This window comes from Acomys minous (assembly GCF_964271855.1).
Source record: "Acomys minous genome assembly, chromosome: 7".
Lineage (NCBI taxonomy): Eukaryota > Metazoa > Chordata > Mammalia > Rodentia > Muridae > Acomys > Acomys minous.
Window position 1 is genome coordinate 90850800 of NC_140488.1, and position 22669 is coordinate 90873468.

A 22669-nucleotide genomic window follows, 5' to 3' on the forward strand; every position below is an offset into this window, starting at 1 on the left:
TTAAAAGTGTTGAGTGCCCAGAATTTGAGTTCAGTATTAACCAAATATATTAAGGAAGTTCACAGCTGCATATAACTTCACCTCCGGGAAGCCTCTGGTATTCATGAGTACTTGCACAAATTTATATGTGCATGCATGCAGGCATTCATGTGCTTGTGTGCACATGCACACACACAGACTTTCTAGAAAAATAAAATAACTAATTAAAAATTATAAGGAATAATTTTTTCACCTTGGTTTTATTGATATTTGCCTCAGATAATTCTTGGCTACATGAGAGGTTGCTGCTTCACTCTAAGTTGTATAGCAGTATCCTTGCCATCTTCCTACTAGATATCAGTTACTTTTCTCTTATACTTGTGCCAATAAAAGTATCTCCAAATATTGTACAGAATCCTTGAGACTCAAATTGCTTCAGAAAGAAATCAATTGCACTAGATGAAACAGGATAAGCACTATAAGAAATTATAAGTAAGTGTTGTATTCTTTCTATAGCAGTCCCCCAACTTTTAAAAAAAATATCATGACAGGTGGTGTGATGGCTAACCTTGGTTGTCAGCTTGAAATACATAGGTACAGGAAATTTCAGCTAAAGAATTCATTCCATTGGCTTCTGGCTAATGTTTGTGAGGAATTTGACTAATTTATAATCAATGGATGAATTTCAAACATACTGTGAGCAACATCATCTCTAAGAAAGTAGCTAGCTGAACAAGCTTCAAGATCCTTCCTAGAGTTCTTTACTTTGTTTTGCTGTATGATTGACTATAAGCTCTACAATGAAATAAAGCTTTTCCTCCACATGTATTCCACTGTCCCACACACCAAATTCAGGTTATAGAAGCTGGCTGCAGTCTGCAGGTGGGTTCCGTTCAAGGGTTTGGGGAGTGGGTTCAGGACTTCCGTGGGCTGTTGGTTGACCTGGGGTCAGGCCTGCCTGTGGTCTGCACTGTGTGGGACCCCACTCATCTAGGTTTCTCAAGTTCTTGCAATCTGTGGTTCCCAGTCAGGTCCCTGGTCTACGTGTGGTAGGTCAGATACAGTATGTGATAGGTGTCACATCTTGGACCTCCCATCACTGCCATTTCTGATCTGCTTTCCTAAATAATAGAGAAGATGGAGCAGATACTTCAGATCATAAGGTTTATTTTGCAAGCATGTGTACCTGAGATTGATACTAAGAATCCAGGTGTATGCTAGTAATTTTGCATGTAGACACAGCAAATCTATGGAGCAGGAGGAAATGGGCAGATCATGAGCCAGTGAGAGCCCCTGAGGAACCACACCAAAAATTGGCCTCTGGCTTTGACCTTCACATACTTGCACATATATGAATCCACATTAGATGCACACATGTGTAAATACACAAATGCGTGGTACTCACACAGAGTGGAGGTTCAAAAAATTGAAAATAGAAATTTAATATTGTTATAAAATAGCACATTTTATTTCACAGTTGGCAGATGAATATCTAGAAAGCAAACTTAACTCATGTAGCTTGGAGAAAAGAATTTTCTAATAATAGCATTCCTGTGTCATTAGATTACAAAATTCTAACCACAACAGTGGCTTTGCTCAACATAACATGAAAAATGAGTAACACATATTACAACTACAAAGAAATTAATAATGTGTAGCAAAAATAATTCTATATCCACACAGCTTAAAAAATTAGACATTAGGGAGAGGATCCATTATGGTGGTGCCTAACACACACCTTCTTTGAGCAGGAGGTCCGCAGTGAATGTTCAGCAGCCCATGGGCTGATCTGAGACCCCTACAACAACAGCACCAGGAACCCACATGTGAGAGGGTTGCAAATAATGTGGAACATGGCAAAGACCTAGGTCCCCATGGGTCTGAAGGTTAGAGCCACACATCTGGCTGGCAAGCAGCCACCAAGATCCTGGGTGCCCCTCTCCCCCTCATCTCCAAGGGTTGACTGGCAGTGAATGATTTCACATGGTGCAGAAACAGCCTCTGCTCCGAAGAACTCTAGGGTCTGTGGTTCCTAGCAAAAAGGAGACACCACAGACTAGAGCGCTATTGGATCTGACCACAGACCACCTAGTAAACCCATCTGTAACTCCAGCAGGCCAAACAATTACTGGAGTTCCTGAGTGCATGCACACTTGCTAGGCAGATAACAGTCTCTGATTTTCCAGGGCACAGAAATGGGTCACAGTCCCAAGCAGATGCCACAGACTAGAGTACAAGTGACTTTAACTACAGACCACCTAGAAAACTCACCAATAACACCGGTGGCCCAAACAGCTACTGAAGTTCTCAGGTGCTAGTGACTCCCCAGGCTGGCAGACATAGTCTGATCTCCTAGGGCACAGAAAAAGCCTTTGCTCCCCAAAACACCAGTGTTTGTGAATCCTAGACCCAACCAGATGCCACAGACTAGAGCACAAGTGGATCTGTACAAAGACCATCCAAAAAATTGTGAGTGTCCAAGTATCCAACAACCATAGGCCCCACACAAAGACATCACCATGGGAAGAGGTCAGCATAAGAACACAAGTAATAACACCCAGGTCCATCGGATGCCACCAGCGATCAGCAGTCTCACCACCACAACAAGCCCTGGAGATACTATCACAGCCAAGGCACAAGAGAAGGATGTTATGAACGTGATAGAGGCCTTAAAGAAGGAAAATAAATTCCTGAAAGTGGAATTGGAATGCACAAAGAAAGAAATGCACAAATCACTTCAAGATACTACTATCAAACAGGAGAAAGAGATGAATAAAATGTTTCATGATCTATAACAGGAGATCCAAACTATGACGAAAATAGAATCTGAGATTTTACAGGAAATGGAAACCTGAGAGAAGAGGACAGGATCTGCAGACACAAGTATGACCAACAAAATTAAGAGATGGAACACAGAATATCAGAGATAGAAGATATGACTGAAAAATGGATAAAGTAGTCAAAGTACTAAATCTAAAAAGCTCTTGACACAGAATATCCAAGAAATTTGGGACACTGTGAAAAGACCAAACCTAAGAATCATAGAGATAGAAAATAAAGAAGACTCCCAAATTTAAGGCCCAGAAAATATTTTCAACAAAATTATGAAAGAAAACTTCCCTAACCTAAAGAAAGAAATGTCCATAAGTATACAAGAAGCCTACAGAACTGCAAACAGATTAGACCAGAAAAGAAAATCTTTCCACCTCATACTAGTCAAAACACTAAACTTACAGAACAAAGAGAGAATATTAAAAGCTACAAGAAAAAAAAAAAAAAAGGCCAAGTCACATATAAAGGCAAACCTATGAGAATTACACCCGACTTCTCGATGGGAATATTAAAGCTAGAAGGGCCTGGAAAGAAGTCATGCAGACAGTAGGAAACCACAGATGCCAACCCAGACTGCTATAACCAGGAAAGCTCTCAATTACCATAGATGGAGAAAACATGATATTTCATGACAAAACCAAGTTCAAACAGTACCTAACCACAAATCTAACTCTATAGAAGGTACTAGGGGGGATTCAAAGATGGTGTCGACCAGTAAACACCATGTCTGATCTACTCCGAGGAGACCAGGGATGTGAATGGAGCCACAGACTGCTGGATTTTGAGAACTGTAGGTGACTGGGGCCCCAAACTCTGCAGACCACCGGTGGGTCTAACCCCAGGACAAGCAGCAGCCCGGAGATGCTAAATGCACTCCCCAAACTCTGGAACGGAATCCATAAACGAGCTGCATTCGGCACATAAAACCCAAACTCTCTGTTTGGGGAGGGGGTTTTCCAGAGCCCCCAGCCTGAGGAGTCTCAGGGAATAGGTTGAAACTGCCATTGGACCCCTCCATCCACACCATGCCAAACTGCGGAGGGCACCTGCCTAGGCCGAGTGGAAACACAGGTGGCGTGACTCACCAAAAACAGCTAGAGCTGGCGTGTAGCTTGCGGACCGTCTTGGGCCCAATCTAAAGCCAGACACAATGGATTGACCGTGCAAACAGGGGCAGTTTGAAACCAGCTTGGACTGCTCTCTCAGGCCCAGTGGGACCGCCCACATTATCAAGAGATGTGGGTCTTGCTTGCAGTGTGTAATTGCTGACCTAAAGCAATCTTGGAGTGTCCTGGCTTTCACTGGCAGAAAGAGAAGATACATGGGATTCCCGCCAGCGGTCTGAATCTGTATTGTCTCCAGCCACCTGGGCTGCTGGGCACTGAGCCAGCACTCCCCAAACAACAGAACCTTGCTGGGCCCACTCTTGCAGGTACGGCAGGACCTCCCATGATATAGGGAGACGTGGGTCATGCTTACAGTCTCTAATTGCTGACCTAAAGTCATCTGGGAGCATCCTGGCTTACAGAGGCATGGAAATTGCTGCCTGCTTGGATACTGCCAGTGGCCTGAAATCTTATTGTCTCAGGCCCACCAGACACTGATCCTGCACTCTCCAACAGACAGAACCTAGCTGGGTCAGCTCCTGCAGACCCTGCAAGAACTCCCCAATTCCTGGAAGAGGCTGGACACTTCTACAGAGTATAGAGGCAGAGCTAAAAGACAGCTAAAGCCAAGAAGATCTGATCCACCTGTTGTCTTGGCTACAAAGTGACAGGAAGGACAGGCAGCTGGGATCAACCTACACAACCAGAGAGCTTTTGTGCTGACCTTATTCTAGATCCCAAAACTGCTGATCTGAATTACAGCAGTAAGGTGAAAGGGCCCAAACAGAAACCTACTTGCCTAACTCAGCCTGGAGCCTACGGTGCAGAGAAAAATCTCCAGGAGTGGAAACGTAATCACTTGCCTGGTCCAGGGAAATACTCCCTTATCGCCACAGGCAAGGACACCCTACCTATAATCAGTCATCAACTATCCACTGTCAACCAGGGAAGGTCACTACAAACTACCTCCCAATATCAGAGTCACCAAAATGACAAGAGGACAGCAAAAGAACGCTTACAAAAACCAAAACAGTTTGGCATCTCCAGATGCCAGCAATCCCAATGAAAACAACCTGGAGAACCTAACAACAATTGATAGTCAAGAAAATGACCTTAAGTCCTTAGTAAAGACGATGATAATGGAAGAAACAAATAAAATTTGCAAACAAATGCAGGAGGAGGCAAATAAGAAGGCTGAAGATTTAAAAGAGTCATATAAAGTGGCACTTGAAGATTTTCAGAAAAATATAGATAACCAAATGAAGGAAATCTTTAAAACAGTTCAAGAACTGAAGATAAAAATGGAAGCTATGATAAAGGAATACACAGAAGAAAAACGTGATTGAGAGGCATCAGAGAAGAAAGGAAGCATCTCAGAGGTGGCCTTATCTAACATAATGCAAGAAATGGAAGAACAAATATTGGGTCTTAAAGATACACTCATAGAACTCAAAACAACCACCAAAGAAAATGCTAAATCTGAAAAGTTCCTGACAGAGAACATCAAAGAAATCAAAGACACCATGAAAAAACGAAACTTGAGAATAATAGGTATTGAGGAAAGAGGGGACAACTTACTCCACAGCTCAGAAAATATCTTCAACAGAATCATAGAAGAAAATTTCCCCAATTTGAAGGAGATGTGTATGAGCATACAAGAGGCCTACAGAACACCAAATAGGATAGACCAGAAAAGAAAATCTTCCCACCACATAATAATAAAAACACAAAATATACAGAACAAGGAAAAATATTAAAAGTGGCAAGAGAAAAAGGCCAAGTAACATATGATGGCAAACCTATCAGAATTACTCCCAACTTCTCAGCAGAAACCATGAAAGCCAGAAGGGCTGACAGAGGTCTTGCAAACCCTAAGAGAACACAGATGCCAGGCAAGATTACTTTGTCCGGTGAAACTATCAATAACTATTGATGGAGAAAACAAGATATTCCATGACAAAAACAAATTCAAACAGTACCTAGCCACAAATCCAGCTTTACAGAAGTTACTAGAAGGAAAACTCTACTCCAAAGGGTCAAACTTCAACCAAAACTACATAGGAAATAGATAACTACACCATCGCAAAATAACAACCTCACAAAATCTCGACTGTTACAAATACAAAAATGAAGGGACTTAGGAATCACTGGTCATTAATATCTCTCAACATCAGTGGTCTCAATTCTCCAATAAAAAGACAGAGACTAATGGAGTGGATGCATAAACAAAACCCAACATTCTTCTGCATTCAAGAAACACATCTCAACCACACCGACAGACATTGCCTCAGAGTGAAAGGTTGGGGAAAAAATATTTCAAGCAAATGGTCACAAGAAACAAGCTGGGGTAGCCATTCTAATATTTAATAAAATAGACTTTCAACCAAAATTAATCAAAAGCTATGAGGAAGGACACTTCGTACTCATCAAAGGTAAAGTCAACCAAGAAGACATTATGATTTTGAACATCTATGCTCCTAATACAAGGGCTCCCACATTTGTAAAAGAGCTATTAAAAAAGCTTGAGCCACTCATCAATACCCACACATTAATAGTGGGAGACTTCAACATGCCACTTTCACTCAAGGATAGGTCTTTGAATAAAAAACTTAGCCAGGAAATAACTTCATTAACCAATGTCATGAATCAAATGGATCTAACAGGTATCTACAGAACTTTTCACCCAAACGCAAAGGAGTATACCTTTTTCTCAGCACCTTGTGGAACTTTCTCTAAAATTGATCACATAGTAGGTCACAGAGCAAGCCTCAACAGATACAAGAAGATTGAAATAATACCTTGTATCTTATCAGATCACCGTGGTCTAAGGCTGGACTACAACAACAACAGAAATAACAAAAAGCCTACTAACAAGTGGAAACTAAACAACTTTCTACTTAACGACACATGGATCATGGAAGAAATAAAGGAAGAAATAAAAGACTTCTGGAAATTCAATGAAAATGATGGAACAACATACCCAAATTTGTAGGACACACTGAAAGCAGTACTAAGAAAAAAATTTATAGAACTAAGTGCCTTCAAAAAGAAAATGGAATCATCCCACATAAACAACTTAACAACACAGCTGGAAGCCCTAGAAAAAAAAGAAGCAGAAACACCCAAGAGGAGTAGATGCCTAGAAATAATCAAACTCAGGGCTGAAATCAATAAATTAGAAACAAAGAGAACAATCCAAAAAATCAACAAAACCAAGAGTTGCTTCTTTGAGAACATTAACAAGATAGACAAACCGTTAGCCAATCTAACTAAGACAGAGAAATGTTCTCCAAATCAACAAAATAAAAAATGAAAAGGGAGACCTAACAACAGACACCGAAGAAATACAAAGAATCATAAGAACCTACTTTAAAGACATTTATGCCACAAAATTTGAAAATCTAAGGGAAATGGACAATTTTCTCGACCGATTCCATTTGCCAAAATTGAATCAAGACCAGATAAACAAATTAAACACCCCTATTTCGACTATAGAAATAGAAGCAACCATTGATAGTCTCCCAACCAAAAAATGCCCAGGTCCAGATGGTTTCAGAGCAGAATTCTACCAGTCCTTCAAAGAGGAGCTATAACCGATTAACAAAATAAAACAAAATAACACAGTATGTTTTCATATTTGTATCTTAAATTAGTGAAACAATGACATTTTTACATGTGCTACAAGGACTGGATGAATCTTAAATCATGTATGTTTACATATAAAATACATTTTAAATTATATTGTCTATATTTTAGATTATATACACATTATATACATCTATACATATATGATGTAAGATCATATCTTAAGTTATATACATATACCCACATATATATATATATATATATATATATATATACATATATCAACTCATTTCTGCATGTACTCCCTAATATAAACTACTGAAATGACTTATACCTACTATAAATGCTTTGTTTTCCTTAAATCTTTGTTGATTTGTCTACAGGAAATTTCTTATAAATAAATAAAAAAGAAGAAATTATATCAAACAATTCCCCTCACTAACTTCTTTTATTGTAGCCTTCCATTACTCTATCCTACAGGTATTGAATAATTCTAAATATTTCATCATGGACTTCAAGTTTTACAAATATTCTATTTACAGTTTGTGTCATACTCTTATTTGTTGTGCTTTAGCCACATTTATTTTCTGTCAACACCTTGAGCATGAATGTTCAAATAGCGTGTCTATCTCAGGGCTAATATCCCTGAACTTCCCTTTCATGAAGTATTCTTCATGTAGATATTTGTGGGCTTGACTCTTATGTACAGTTGTTTACCTTTTCTATTATATTCTTTCTTATGATATGGCTAATCATTTTTAATCACTTTTGTAACATTTGTATCTACTTGTAATGTATTTTGTTAGACTCCTTTATTATATCTGTGTGATGTCTATTCTTTGTTGTCAACTTGACTATATTTGGAATGAATTATAGTCCACTAATAGAAGGAATGTGATCTATATCATTTTTATTAATTTTAACATATATATTTATATTATTCCACATGAATAAAATAAGCTGCATACAGCAGGAAGAACCATGAGACAATCAGAGGTTATATAAATGTTACATTCATAGTGATTTGGCTATATTTATTTGTCAAAGTTGAAGAAAGAATCTTTCCTATCATGTCCGGTCTAAATTTCTGAATGAAAATCAATATCTATCATATCTCATCTCTTAACTTAAAACATCTATCTTGATCTAAAAACATCTTAACCCCTAACCTACTAAGCTTAATTGAAAGACTAAACTATCTGGTGTTAAACCCCATTAGAGACTTGAGGAGGGATAAAACTGACATACGTGAGTGAACCTGATGTGCAGGTTAGCAGTTTCCAAAATGAAAAGATGAAGAGACAGTTTGCTGTCTAAGCAGTCACCCAGCACTCTTTTTAATGTTGGAGCATCATCTGTTAGTTGTAGTGAATTGAAATTTAACATAATGCTACTGATATAGGCTCAAAGATTATAACTTTAAACTGATTGCAATACACTATAAAATTCTAGGATTTATAATTTTCAGAATTTGTGATTTTTTTTGTAATGGCTCTTGGTTATAAGGATCTTGTAAAAATAGCATGACCAAAGTTTATATTAAAGAGATTACTTAAATTATTTATACATATTTGTGATTTATACATATTCAAATTTACCTGTAGGGTTTGGAGTGGCTTAGTTGTAGAGTGTTGAAAGCATTTCCCTGAATGCAAGAAGCTTTGAATTCCATCCCCAGACCTCCAAAACTTCTCAGGATTCTCAGAATTTCCAATATCTTGGCACTTAGAGGAGGCTGCTCAGCTGAATATAGATTCCTGATGTTTCTGATACATGCCATGCTTTAAAGCAAAAAGATGATTATAGTAATAATGCCATGGATTTGCATTGCTCTAACATTATTCCGGAAAGATCAACATTCCTCATATACTTATATACTGTAGCAAGGGAATTCTCATTATATATGTAATCCTCAAGGGTATTTTTATCACTTTGAATTTTACCAGCCTTATTATTCATTGCCGAATAATAAAATCCCATGTGAGGACATGTCCTCAGATTAGTTTCTAGTATGATAAGGACAAGTATTGGGAGAGGTGAAGGGAAGCCTCTAGAGTGAAAGCACAAAAACTTTATAGTATAGCTGTCAGAGTCAGAAAAATTAGGTTAGAGAAAAGTAATAGCATATGTCAGGAAAGGAGGACTACAGTGAAGAAAAATAAGGAAACATTTTTCTTTGTCATGTCAATTATCTCTTCCTTTTGCTTTTCCTTGTAATTTTTTTTTTTAGTTTCATGTTAGATCATATTTTTGGGGCTGAGCAGGCCACATACACCATGCCACATGCAGCGCTATATTTCCATAGATCTCAGATACCACTTGTGGGAATTCATTCTCTTCTTCCACCATGTGAGTTCAGAGAATCAAGCACAGTGGGTTGACCTTAGTATCATGAGACTTTACCCAATGAGTCATCCTCATAGTTTCAAGATTCCATTAAAAATATCCATAGGAATGGATATATTTACCTGAAAATGGAAAAGGTTACCTTCATTGTTAGTACAACTGCACTAACATTCATGTCTGTCCACATTTCTCTGCATATACGAATAAATATTAAATTTTTAAAATAAATTTATAAAAGATAATTCATGAGCAGTATAAAACTCATGAAAGAAAGTATTTGTTATTGTTATAGTAATAACAATTATTATTATTATGTTTCTTCTATATAAAACTGCTTGAACAGTGATTGAGACCAAAGTAAAATCAATACAGTAGTCAGTAAAAGCAAGCCATATTAGCACTCTTCTTTTTTCTAACAATCATACATGTGCTCATGGTATCAAACTCAATAACAAAATACTGCTGCCAAAGTCACATAAAAGATAAAATTTGACTTCTGTTTTTCTGTTTTAAAAAGGATCCACTGTAGTCTTGTACAATTTGTATGGTTGGCAAAAATCAAGTTTACCAACTCCCCTTTCCTTTGATTAATTTTTTATGTTGTACTCTAATGAAACCATTCTTTAGACATCTATAGTCATAATGACTCAAAGTTTTAGACTATAGATAGTTACTTCATCCTATACAGAAAAAAAGTTAATTTAACTGTTTTCTTTTTTCCTTTTATTTTTTTACATATACATTTATATTATTACACATATATACAACAAACTACCTACAGCAAGAAGAACCTCAAAACAACCAGAAATTATATAAATGTTACATTCATAGCATTGTGGATATTTGTATTTGGTACCCTTGAAACAAATATCTTTCCTATCTTGTTGTGCCTAAAATTCTGGAAGCCAAACAATATTTACCATATCTCATCCTTATCAAATTAAAACATCAATCTAGACCTAAAACCAGCTTAACCCCTAAACAACTAAGACTAATTGTAAAACTAATCTATGTTGTTTTCAAACCCATCAGAGACTTGAGAAGGAATAAAATAATTATTACCTGACTACATTGGGAATGCAGGTTAGCAGCTTCCAAAATGAGATTACAGAGACTATTTGCTGCCTAAACCATCACCCAAAACTCTTTATAATATTAGAGCATCATCTTCAGCCTTCTGGTCCAATATATCTGACAGACATATTTGTGAGGCAGGAACTACTGAAGACTTGTCTACCCTGTCTTGTAAGATATCAATATTTCTCACCTACACAAACTAAAGTCCAAATTGATTAAAGACTTCAACATAAAAGCAGACACACTAATTCTGCTAGAAGAAAAAGTGGGCAAGATCCTTGAGCTCACTGGCACAGGAGACAATTTTCTGAACAGAACATCAACAGCTCAGACTCTAAGATCAACAATTAATAAATGGAACCTCATGAGGCTGAGAACCTTCTGTAAGGCAGGAGACATTGGCAACAGGATAAAGCAACAGCCTGCAGACTAGGAAAATATCTCCACCAACTCTACCTCTGACAAAGGGCTAAAATGCGAAATATATGATGAACTCAAGAAATTGAACAACACCAAACCAAACAACCTAATTAAAAACTGGGGTGCAGAACTAATCAGAATTCTCAACAGAGGAATATCAAACAGCTGAAAGACACTCAAAGAAATGCATAACATTTCTAATCAACAGGGAAATGCAAATCAAAATGACTCTGAAATTCCATCTTATACCTATCAGAGTGGCTAAGTTAAAAAAACTCAAGTGACATCATATGCTGCCGAGGATGTGGAGAAAGGGAAACACTCCTCCATTGCTGGTGGGAGTGCAAATCTAACTTTGTTTTCAACTTAATTTCCTTGCTCCAGATTATTTTAATTGTCATGTAGTGTTGTATTGTCTAAATATTCTTAACAGGACATTAAAGTTATTATGTAAAAAAAGTTTTAATGTTCTCATAACAACATGACATATTGATATAAGATGAAGCCAGATAAAATTACACCATGGAAAGGTGAGGTGGGCACACAACAGTACCCCTATCTAAGGAGCTGCATTTAGTGGGGAAGGGAGAGGCAATTATATGTAAGGGTATGACCTCTGATAGATTGATCATGCTCCAGTGGATGACCATACATTTTAGAGTGTAAGACAACAAAACTTGGATTTCGTAGGCTTTAAAAAGACAAGAGGGTGCAAATTGGAGTGAGTACAGAAGAGGACTGATTTGGAAAGTGTTGGGATATCAGATATGTTCAAAATATATTTTAAAAACCAGTACAAACAAAATTACTAGAGCTTATATCCTAAGGAAATTAGTTTAGAAGAACTTTAAGATAATTTAGATAAGTGATATGATCAAAAAATAAAGAGACATCTATTAAACTGTTGTAATGGTAGATTTTAAGTGGTCAGTATAGAATTTCAAACCATTCACCTTTGTTTTATTCTGGTATTTATATTGTTATTTTTCCTTATGCTTATTATTTCCCCTTTTATTGAAAACTTATTTTCTCATACAATATATCCTGAATACAGTTCACTCCTAATTCATCCCAGTGTCTTCCTACTTCCCTTCTCATTTGTATCCAGTCCCTTTCTGTCTCTCATTAGAAAAGAATTGGATTGTAATAGTTAAGAAGAAAACATAACAAAATAAAACACACCAAGATAAAGCAAAAGCTATAACATCAAAAGGCTAGACAAGGAAACCCAAGAGAAGGAAAAGAACCCCAAGAGCTGGAAGAAGAATCAGAGACCCATTTGTTCATACACTTAGAAGAGCCATAAAATACTATACTGCTGCTATACTCTATAAGCAAAAGAACTGGTGAAAATCTTTGTTGGCTCTGAGTTAATATGGCCTTTGTTCTGCTGTGGTCCTGTGTCCCTTCTAGTGATTTAAACCCCATACACACACACACACACACACACACACACACACACACACACACACACATATATATGGGTATGATATATGTATTATGTTGAGGATATATTGAAGGAAGGCTATTATGAGCTATATAATTTTGACTATTAAAACACAAAATGCAATAGTGCCAAATGGAGCTCTCTGTGGAACACCGTGCAAGCAATTATGTCTCAGACACTTTAAACAGAGGTGATAGTAATGACATAGTCACTCATGGAATTTATGCACAGCTAAGAAACAGTTATAAATGTCAGAAGAGCTAGAAAAAATGGGAACTTGGATATAGGAAGTGACTGTAAATAGGGAAGAAATACATATTATAGAAAACAGTAGAAGAAAAAGATGATACATAAAGTTAGAGGTAAGTAGAATACATCATAGAACAAAAGGAAGAAAATCAGTACTGCTCACTGCAAATTTTAATTTTTTGAAAACATCTAGATTTGTAACAACAACAGAAGAAAAACTAGATCAATTAACAGTTTGTTTTGCTCTTGTGAATGCTGTGCCAGTGATAGTACCACCTAAAGTGGAAAAGCTAAAATTCTGTTGAGTTTCTATGGCAAAAATCTGGTTAAATATTAAAAATCTAGTTTAAATACTCTTGTCTCATAAATAGTTGCTACAATGAGCATTAATCAATGCTATTTAAACTAAAATGAAATGTACTTAAGGCTGTGGAGGGGAGAAAATGAATTTGGTAAGAATTGGTGGAAGGAAGTGAATATGATCAAAACTCAAAACTCCCCAAAACTAATAAAAATTATAAACATACATAGAAAGAATATCTACGGGTACATATAGCATAAAAATACACAGATAGAATGATTATGAAAATAATGCTATATTAAATTGGAGATAAAAGATGACGGCAAAATATCTGAGTGTATGATATTTATTTTATGGACAGAATTCGGTAACTTGCTGCAATTGTAGCAAGAGAAAATAGTGGGAATGTGTCAGATAGAAAGTTTTATTTTGTTCTTGATACAGATGGATCTTCCCTTGTTTGTTATCTATTAGCTGTCATTTGCCTCTTAAAATACATTTGAAGTTAATAGAATTCCTGAGACTGTGAGATAGTAAAATGTATTTAAGTATATAATGCAGTTTTTGAAAAATATTTTTAAAATTTATTATGTAAGAAATGATATTATTTGCATGGCAATTTTTAGAAAGAATGTAAATGAGTGTCATTGTATTAAAGTGGGAATTCTCATTGATATAATTATAGAAAAATATAGAGAACATATACATGTGATTAATTTCTATATTAAATTATAGAGAAAAAAAGGATGAAGAAAAAAGAGGTAAACACTGACAATTTCTTTAAACCAGACATGGTGATGAATACCTGTAATCCCAGAATTCAGGATTATGAAGCAAGAAGATCATGGGTTTGATGCCAGACAAGACTACACATTTAAGGTCAAGGCCAGTTCTGTGAAAGCCTGTCTGGGAAAAGCAAACAAATTAAAAAACAGTCAGACAAACCCCAACAGTCCTACAAAACTAAAATTCCTAAAAAAAATATCATTCAAGCATTCATGATTTGTTTGATTGTTTAACACCTTGAATAGAAATTGCAGAACTATAAAGCTAAAGCATTGAGATTTTTGAATGATATAAATAATTAATCAGGATATGGAAATTCTCAATTCATAAGTCTTAATAATACACACAATTTTGACTTTGCAGTAGTTTTCACATATATAGGTAGAAATGAAATATGTAAAGATAATTTTTTTTATTTTTTCTAATATTTATTTTGAAGTATTTTTACAGTAAACCTTTATATTCTTAAGTTAAATCACCAAATGTTAGTGTTATTTTGAGGCAATATATTTCTATTGTTGTTGTTTAGCTAGTATTGATTACATAGTTTAGAACAACCTCAAACTTATGGAAGTCTTCTTGACTCAGACTTCTGTATGTAAGCATTATAGGCATAACCCAGCATACATGACTCTATTCTTTTCTTTCTATAGGAATTAAATAGTGCAATTACAAATACTAATTATACCAAATTTATCACAATTTTACTAAAATAAAAAGTCTATATATTAAAATAAGTCTTCTTCCATCAGTAACTTAAATTCTATTGGAAAAGCTGAAGAATGGCCACCCATCTCCCACTATTCTATTGTTTTGATTTCTCATTGGGTAGCCCACATTCTTAGCTGTCTGTTTATTAAAGTACGGATTAGCTATTATAGCTTCCTTTTGGTCCATAATGAAATACAATACTCTTACAGTACTTTATGTGTCTCTTCTATTGATGGAGATAAGGAAGAAGTTCTAGAATGGAGATCTAAAAAAAAGAAAGAATCAACCCCATAGAAATAATAATGAGTGCTTGAAATTTAGATTATAAAATGCTTGTGAATGAATAAGCAAAGTGATTACATTGTTTGAAGGGTATGTGAGAGGGAAGAACAAATTTTAAGAAGTGGGGTTTCATGAAACTAAATAATATGTGAATAAAAGACAACACACATTACTTATAAATGTGTTGTAGTAATTATAGTAATTAACAGGTATCATTAGCTTTTTGCTTTCTGAATATTAAAGCTTTTATTTCTGTTAGGTTGTATAATTGTAGGGAATATGATGTGAGTATATTTGACATTTTTCACTGCTGGAGTGGAATAATTAAAAAAAAAAACTAGTGGAAGGTGCTTCAAAGTTCTTCTTAACTGGTAATTTTCAAAATGGTTTATACTTGTCCTTTCAGATCTCTGAGTATTGATAACTGTATGTTTTCTAGTCTCCAACTATTCTACTACAGCATTAAATAACAAGAGGGAACTCTATGTTATCCTAAGGCATGGATGTTGTGTAGTGAATTGTAGCTGTAACATAATTTAGTGTATGTCTCGCATATCCAAAAATATTATCACTGATTAGAGAAAGTGAGTGGATAGTGACACATTAAAAAGTGCAAGCTAAATGAAAAATGTAGAAACAATGCTGTATATTGCTAATAATATTTTAGTACCAAGCTTGGTGGTAAATTTTTCTATTCTCAGCTCTTGGATGACAGCATCTTTATGAGTTAGAGGCCAGCCTTTACTACATAGTGAATTTCACACCAGCTATGTATACATAGTGAGACTTTGTCTCAAGTCCTCCTTCCAGAAAAAGTATATCAGTGACCTTTTTTCATATATGTTTGCAAATGTATGTACATCTACATTTACATTCATATATACTGCAGGAATAACAATAATGTAAGTGAGCCTATTTTATTTTATTTTCATTTTTTTATATTATCTATTTTATTTTATTATATATTATTTACATGAATATACATCTATATTTTTTTACTTTCTACTAATGAAAAGTAATTATAAAAACAATTTGAAGAAAATAAAGTATTTAATGGAGGTTTATATAAGAGCTTTTGTCAAGAAGGAAGCTGAAATATAAGAGAGAATTAAAAGCATCATATGTAGGTAAATTTTTCAGTTTTGTTCTTTCAAAGGAGACTAGTGCACCCTTGGAAATATAAAGAGATGATGATTAAGAAAAGAGAAGTCAGAGGTGATATAATTCCTGCAATTTCAGGAATGGATGAGATAAAGTGCATATATCATTTATGTAAGTTTATTTATAAAGATACAGTCTTTGAAAATGAAGGGAAATATGAGATAGAAAAGCAAATATGTTTAAAGTTTGCATTAAAACACAGCTCATAATTTTATCAGGAATGGTCTTGAACTTGAACATTTTAAAGCTGGTATAAGTTATTATTGGAATCATTATTCTGTAACTGTGTATTCTGTTGATATTATCCTTGTTTGTTCAGTATGTAGGGAGCCTCCCACACAGCACTTCTCAACTTTTGAAATATTCTTCACAGAGATATTTTTAAAGTGTATCTCATCTCAAATTTTAAAAACTGAAAACATAGTGAAAAATGAAAAACATTCACAGCACCTAACAATCTTAGAAAGAGGAATTTGCCAAAGGTGTAATATTTAGTAACTATGAGAAGACTATGTTGGAACAAACATGTACAACAAGAACACAGTATGTCTATCCTTTTGATGTGGAAATTGGGTCACTGTTTAGCTCAGGAGTATTTTAGTAAAAAGATTTAAATCAATGGTCTTAAATTTTTCATAACTTGACAAGTTTGCTAAAATTGTTCATTGAAATTTACTACATTGAAGCAAAAAGCCAGAATACTTGTTCTTTAGAAAGATCAGCAAGTGACTGCACACATTCTGAAGTTCCAGACTTAACTGATTAGAATGCTTTTATTAACCTACTGTCTTTTCAGTTCTTCTGAGGCTGTGGGAGAGGGACATCTGGTTATGTGTCATAGAGTGACTGTACTGTTTGAAATGAAGAAAACTGGGAGCACAAACTATGGAATATTGACAGGAGAGAATATTAAGATTTCCAATTGGCAAATATTCATATTTGAACAATATGAAGACTGTGACTATGAATCCTTATTAATATTATGAGATAGAACAAAATGTTGAACATTTATGTCCTTTTAAAACATTAAACTCATGCCTGTAATACTTGCCTGTCTCTACATAAAATATTACTATTATATTTCAAGAGACTGTATTTTCTTCAAGTTGTTTTAATTTATAAGAAAAAAAAGCTTCTCCTGATGGACAGATCTGGGACCAGAGTTCCTATTCAAACTATGGCACTAGCCAAGGACATTACTTGCAGTAAACTTTAAACCCCTACCCAGATCTAGCCAATGGACAGAACATTTTCCACAGTTGAGTGGAGAGTGGAGTATGACTTCCACACGTACTCTGGTGCCCCATATTTGACCATGTCCCCTGGAGGGGGAGACCTGGTGGCACTCAGAGGAAGGACAGCAGGTTACCAAGAAGAGACTTGATACCCTATGAGCATATACAGGGGGTGGAAATCCCCCTCAGGAACAGTCATAGGGGAGGGGAGTGAGGGGAAAAAGGGAGGGAGGGAGGAATGGGAGGATACAAGGGAGGGGATAACCATTGAGATATAATATGAATAAATTAATAATATATATTTTTTCAAAAAGAAAAGAAAAAAAAGCTAATTTCATTTTGTGAGTTAATTTCCTGGATTTACCATAATTGTGGAATAAGCAAATGGGAGAGATTATAAGTGGAAAAACAACTCTCCCAAACAAACTTAGTTGCTCCATGTCTTATCCTCCAACTGATTCTGTGCACACACACTGTCCAAATAGTCTCCTGATGAAATTAATTTCATGGTTTAAGCAGTTTTCACCTACTGTGGTTCTTATTATCTGTCATTTTATTTAGCAAGATAAAAACAAGTTTCCTACTTAAAAATAATTTAATAGTTTTTCTTTGTTTCCTAACAACTGGTTATGAGCAGTCCCTCTACATTTGTGGTTTGTACATGTATAACATTGGAATATAAGAGTTCATATGTTCAAATGTCTTTGAGAGTGTAGGCACATACATGCCATGGTGTATATGGTCAGAGGACAACTTGGTCGTTGGTCCTGCATATCACTTTGTGGGTTTCCTTTATTTGTTATATTATGTGTCAAGCTATCTTGCCTCTGAGCTTCCCAAATTCTCCTGTCTGTTTCCATATGTTCTTAGAGATGTGCTCCAATTACTGATACATGGGTTAGTGTGATAGGCTTCTTAAAAGTGTAGGTTCTGGTTATCTGATCTTTCCAAATTCTAGGTAAACATTTAAAGAGGGGTTAGGAAGGGGGAATTTCAGAACAGCTTCAAAATTTCTACACACTCTGGGTTTTTACATGGGCATTTGGCTCATTCTAAAGTTTTATTTATTTATATTTTCACTGACCGCTGATGATTTTCTTTCTACTTATATTAGTCCTTGTTCTATCTTTATTATTCTTCTTTCCACAAAGCAGAGGAAAAACACTCCACACCCTCACACAAGTCTGCTTCTCATCCCACATTTGGGATAAAAATGAGAACATATTTACATCTACTATATAATACCATATTTTTATTATTTTTTTATTTTTTAATTTTTGTGGAAACTAATACTATAATTATGACAGCTTTCCCTTTTTTGTCATTCCTCCAAATCCTTCAATATATTCCCCCTCTTGACTAATCTACTGCTTTCTAAATGCTAGATATGATAAGACATGAGCAAATACTGTATAAATATTAATTACTTGATTTTTAAAGTGACACATTTGTCACTCACCCTTTCTCCCAGTGTACTGAAGGCTAACTTATCATGAGAATAGGAATATAGTATGGTAAACAAAAGGTCAAATGCATTAGGATTTTTCTCTTAATAATACAAAAATGAACACAAATATCATAATTTCAATTTTCTGCTATGTATCTCAATGAAATGAACATCCTATTATGTATTGTATAGTACTACATTGCATTAAACAAAAAAGGCCATAAAATATATTTTCCATAAAAATTATCTCATTTCAAAGTGTCCTTTTTAAATGAGGTTTAAAATATAAACAAAACATGGCAGAACACTATTCTCTTTTTATCCCAATGTTAATATTCTAGTAGTAGGTCAAAATGCACTATGTCCTACTTACTGGTTTACTTATTAACAAAGTAAATTATACATAGTATGTTAGAAAGTGACATATTCTATGGATAAAAAGAATATATGTGCACGTGCACAGAATATTATCTATTAGAAGAGGACAATATGAGCATCAAAGGTCTAATATCTTTAAGAACAGGGGTTCTGTTCCTCATATTATTTGAAGTGGGATGGCTTACATAACAGTAAGTAAGGAAAGCGGCAATGTAAGTGGTGGCTCCTGAAGGTTTCTAGCTAGGAGTATTTTATTTCATTTATATTTATACTGTATTTGCTGAAGCAAACAAGATGGACAAGCTGAGCTTTTCAGTGTGATATGGCTTCATTGTACTATTGTCCTAAAAGAGGACAGTTTATCATTTTAAGAATTATTTTAATGTGGTTTTAAATGTAAAATGCTGATATATTTGATGAAGAAACATTGTAAGTTTTAATAGTGAAGTTAGATGTCATAAAGAATGTTATTTGATCAAGTCCTTATAGGAAGCTGTGAGTTATCCAAACATATGAGAGCCTAAGATTGGGGTAATAAGGATGATGCCAACCTGGCCTACACAGTGACACCCTTACCACAATCAAAACACCAGAAATAAGAGTGTTGGTCATTGAATATAAATTTAGGAGCAATTCTCCTAATTGTCTTTTAAAATTATTTTCTTCATGCAGTAATAGCAAAGCCAATGTGGTTAGAGGGGACGGGAGAAGATGATTGCAGTGTGACAGCAGATCTTTTAGTGAAAGAAATGGAAAATAATATCTGTGGACCCATAGATTGTGTTGTATTTGGCATGTATTCCAAGTGAAAGGACTAGTTACTGAAATTTTTATTTCCTTTCTGCCTGGCCATTAGCATCATGTCAGTCTCCATTACATTGTTTGTGAAAGTGTTTTCCCTTTTTCTTCTCCTGATCACATTGATGAACCAGCCATGTTCCATCAGTGCGATACCAGTGAAAACTGTTTTCCAGCTTTTTAGGGCTTCTCTGTGCTTGAGAGCAGAATCATGTCTGTCTTGTCAAAGTGCTACTGCCCTGGCTCACAATACTTCACCATGCAGATTCCTTTGCCTTTCCTTATTTTATCTGCCCTGTGGTTTATTGCCACATACTTTCCAAAGACTTTGGGCAAAATGATGTTGCTCTAAAGTTATTAGTGATGTTTCAATGGATGCCAGAACATTCTCATATTTTTTCTGTGCACGTTCCCTGCATTTTTCTTATAGGGATATAGATTGTATTACTTAGGGATATGTAGGACCTTTGTCATTACAAATATTTTAAACATCTTTTTTTTGGATCAGAGCATGATGTAATGGATGCTAATTATTTTCAGAGCAAAAATTATTTTCTGTGCACAGGATAGCACTTATTTGTGGCAAGAGAACACATTCTAAGTTTCACAGAGAGTGATAACAATTGACAAACCTAGAGCATGCATCTTCAAATGAAAACAAAGTGTCCTTAAAAATTCTCAGAGATAACAGTAAATAATGTGAACATGTAAGCACATTTTCTGGAGGAAGGGAATATCCAAGTTCCATTCCTGGATTTAATACTTAATAGATTTGTAATTTTGGATTATTTCCTCAGTATCTCCTCCTCTAAATAACAAATAGGGTCCAAATCGTGTATATTACTCCCTGGCACACAGTAAGTGTTCCATTACATTGAGTTGTTTTTATTATTCATCCTCCTTGAAAGTCAGTAGTCTTACTACGGCCCTAGGCTACCTCTGATTTAAAGGAATGGTCTGAAACCTACTGATCTTTCTTTGTAAATAAACTGTCTTTTGCTTTTCCCAGACATATTTTATTCTTCCATTCCTCAGAGAGCAGCCTTATAATGAATTGGCTGACAGATGTAGATTTCTTAGGACAATCATTTTCTTTTTTGTTTTTCTGAGCAAGACATGAATGAAATGCTTGGCACATTCATGTTTCCAGAACAATAATAAGGAAGGCCCTGTAGAAAGAGAAGGAGTTGTGCTTTGTCCATTGTGAAAGTCAGAGCTGTTCATCTGTCAATTTTACTGATGAGTAACAATTATATAATGACAATCACCAATAATAACTTTAATGGATTTCCCCCTTGGTAGCTTTATTTGCGTTTATTGTAACAATTTCATATATAAACACAGAATTCAGTAAAGTTTAAAATGAGAATTTATAAATAAATAAAGGTTTTAGAAATAATATTCTTTCACTGTTTAATTTTATAAGAGACAATGTCTTCTTTTATAGTAGAACTACGATACAATTTTCAGTAATTATTTAATACTTAAATGTGGAGAAAATTTTATTTTCTTAAGAATTTTCCATTATTTATGAAAAAACCACTGTTTTGTGACACAGGAAGTTACAGCACACTGCCTGAAAATATAAGAATTACTGAGATGTAGAAAAAAGAAAATTAATGCAAGATAGATCTCTGTCCTCACTCTGAGGTTTATATTTTTACACATAAATTTTATAAGGCAATTCATAATTTCCCCCTCTACCAGGAAAAGAAAGTTTAATTATATATCTATTATATCCTTATTGGAGTTAAGAAGATAAACTACCCATGGAATTATATTAACAAGGTCTCATAACTAATAATTAATTTCAGTTTATTTTCCATTCCCCCATGCTTTAGAATATACATATCAGTAGCAAAAGACATTCGGTCTGGTCACATCTATCCTTTATCAGAAACTTTATATAAAATATAACTCAAAGTCATTGATTATTGAACTATTCAATTTGTCGGTACATGTCATATATAAATATGAAATAGTCATGTTGATAAACACTTTTTCTTTCTCTTGTTACTCTGTCTTTTCTAACAGAATTGTAGTTCAAATAGAAACCTTTTGAAGTTATAATTCTTTCTGCTAGAATGCTCAAGACTTCAGTCGCTTTTTCCTGATAATTATCATTTCTATATTTCATATTTTTATCCTGGGTTTCAGAGATATGCTTGGTCTTTGCCCACACTGTAGTCTAGCATCCAAATTACCCTTATCAAATTTTGTGAGCTCTCACGAAATAAGGCAGATTCCATTTCAAACAGGCATACTCTATACTCATTTTCTTTTCTTAAGATTACTAATACAAATGTTAATCCATGGAGTTCTCTAGAACCACTCCAACATATACTAGATATTCAAAACCTATCTCAAAATCATGATTGCACCAAAATGTCTTTAAAAATATCTCCATGTCTTATTGCCCTTGGTAGGACTTCAAGTATTATATTGAAGAGATATGGAGAGAGTGGGCAGAATTGGATAAGTCTACACTTGAGTAATTTTTGTATCAGTAGTTCCTTTTTAAGTATCTTA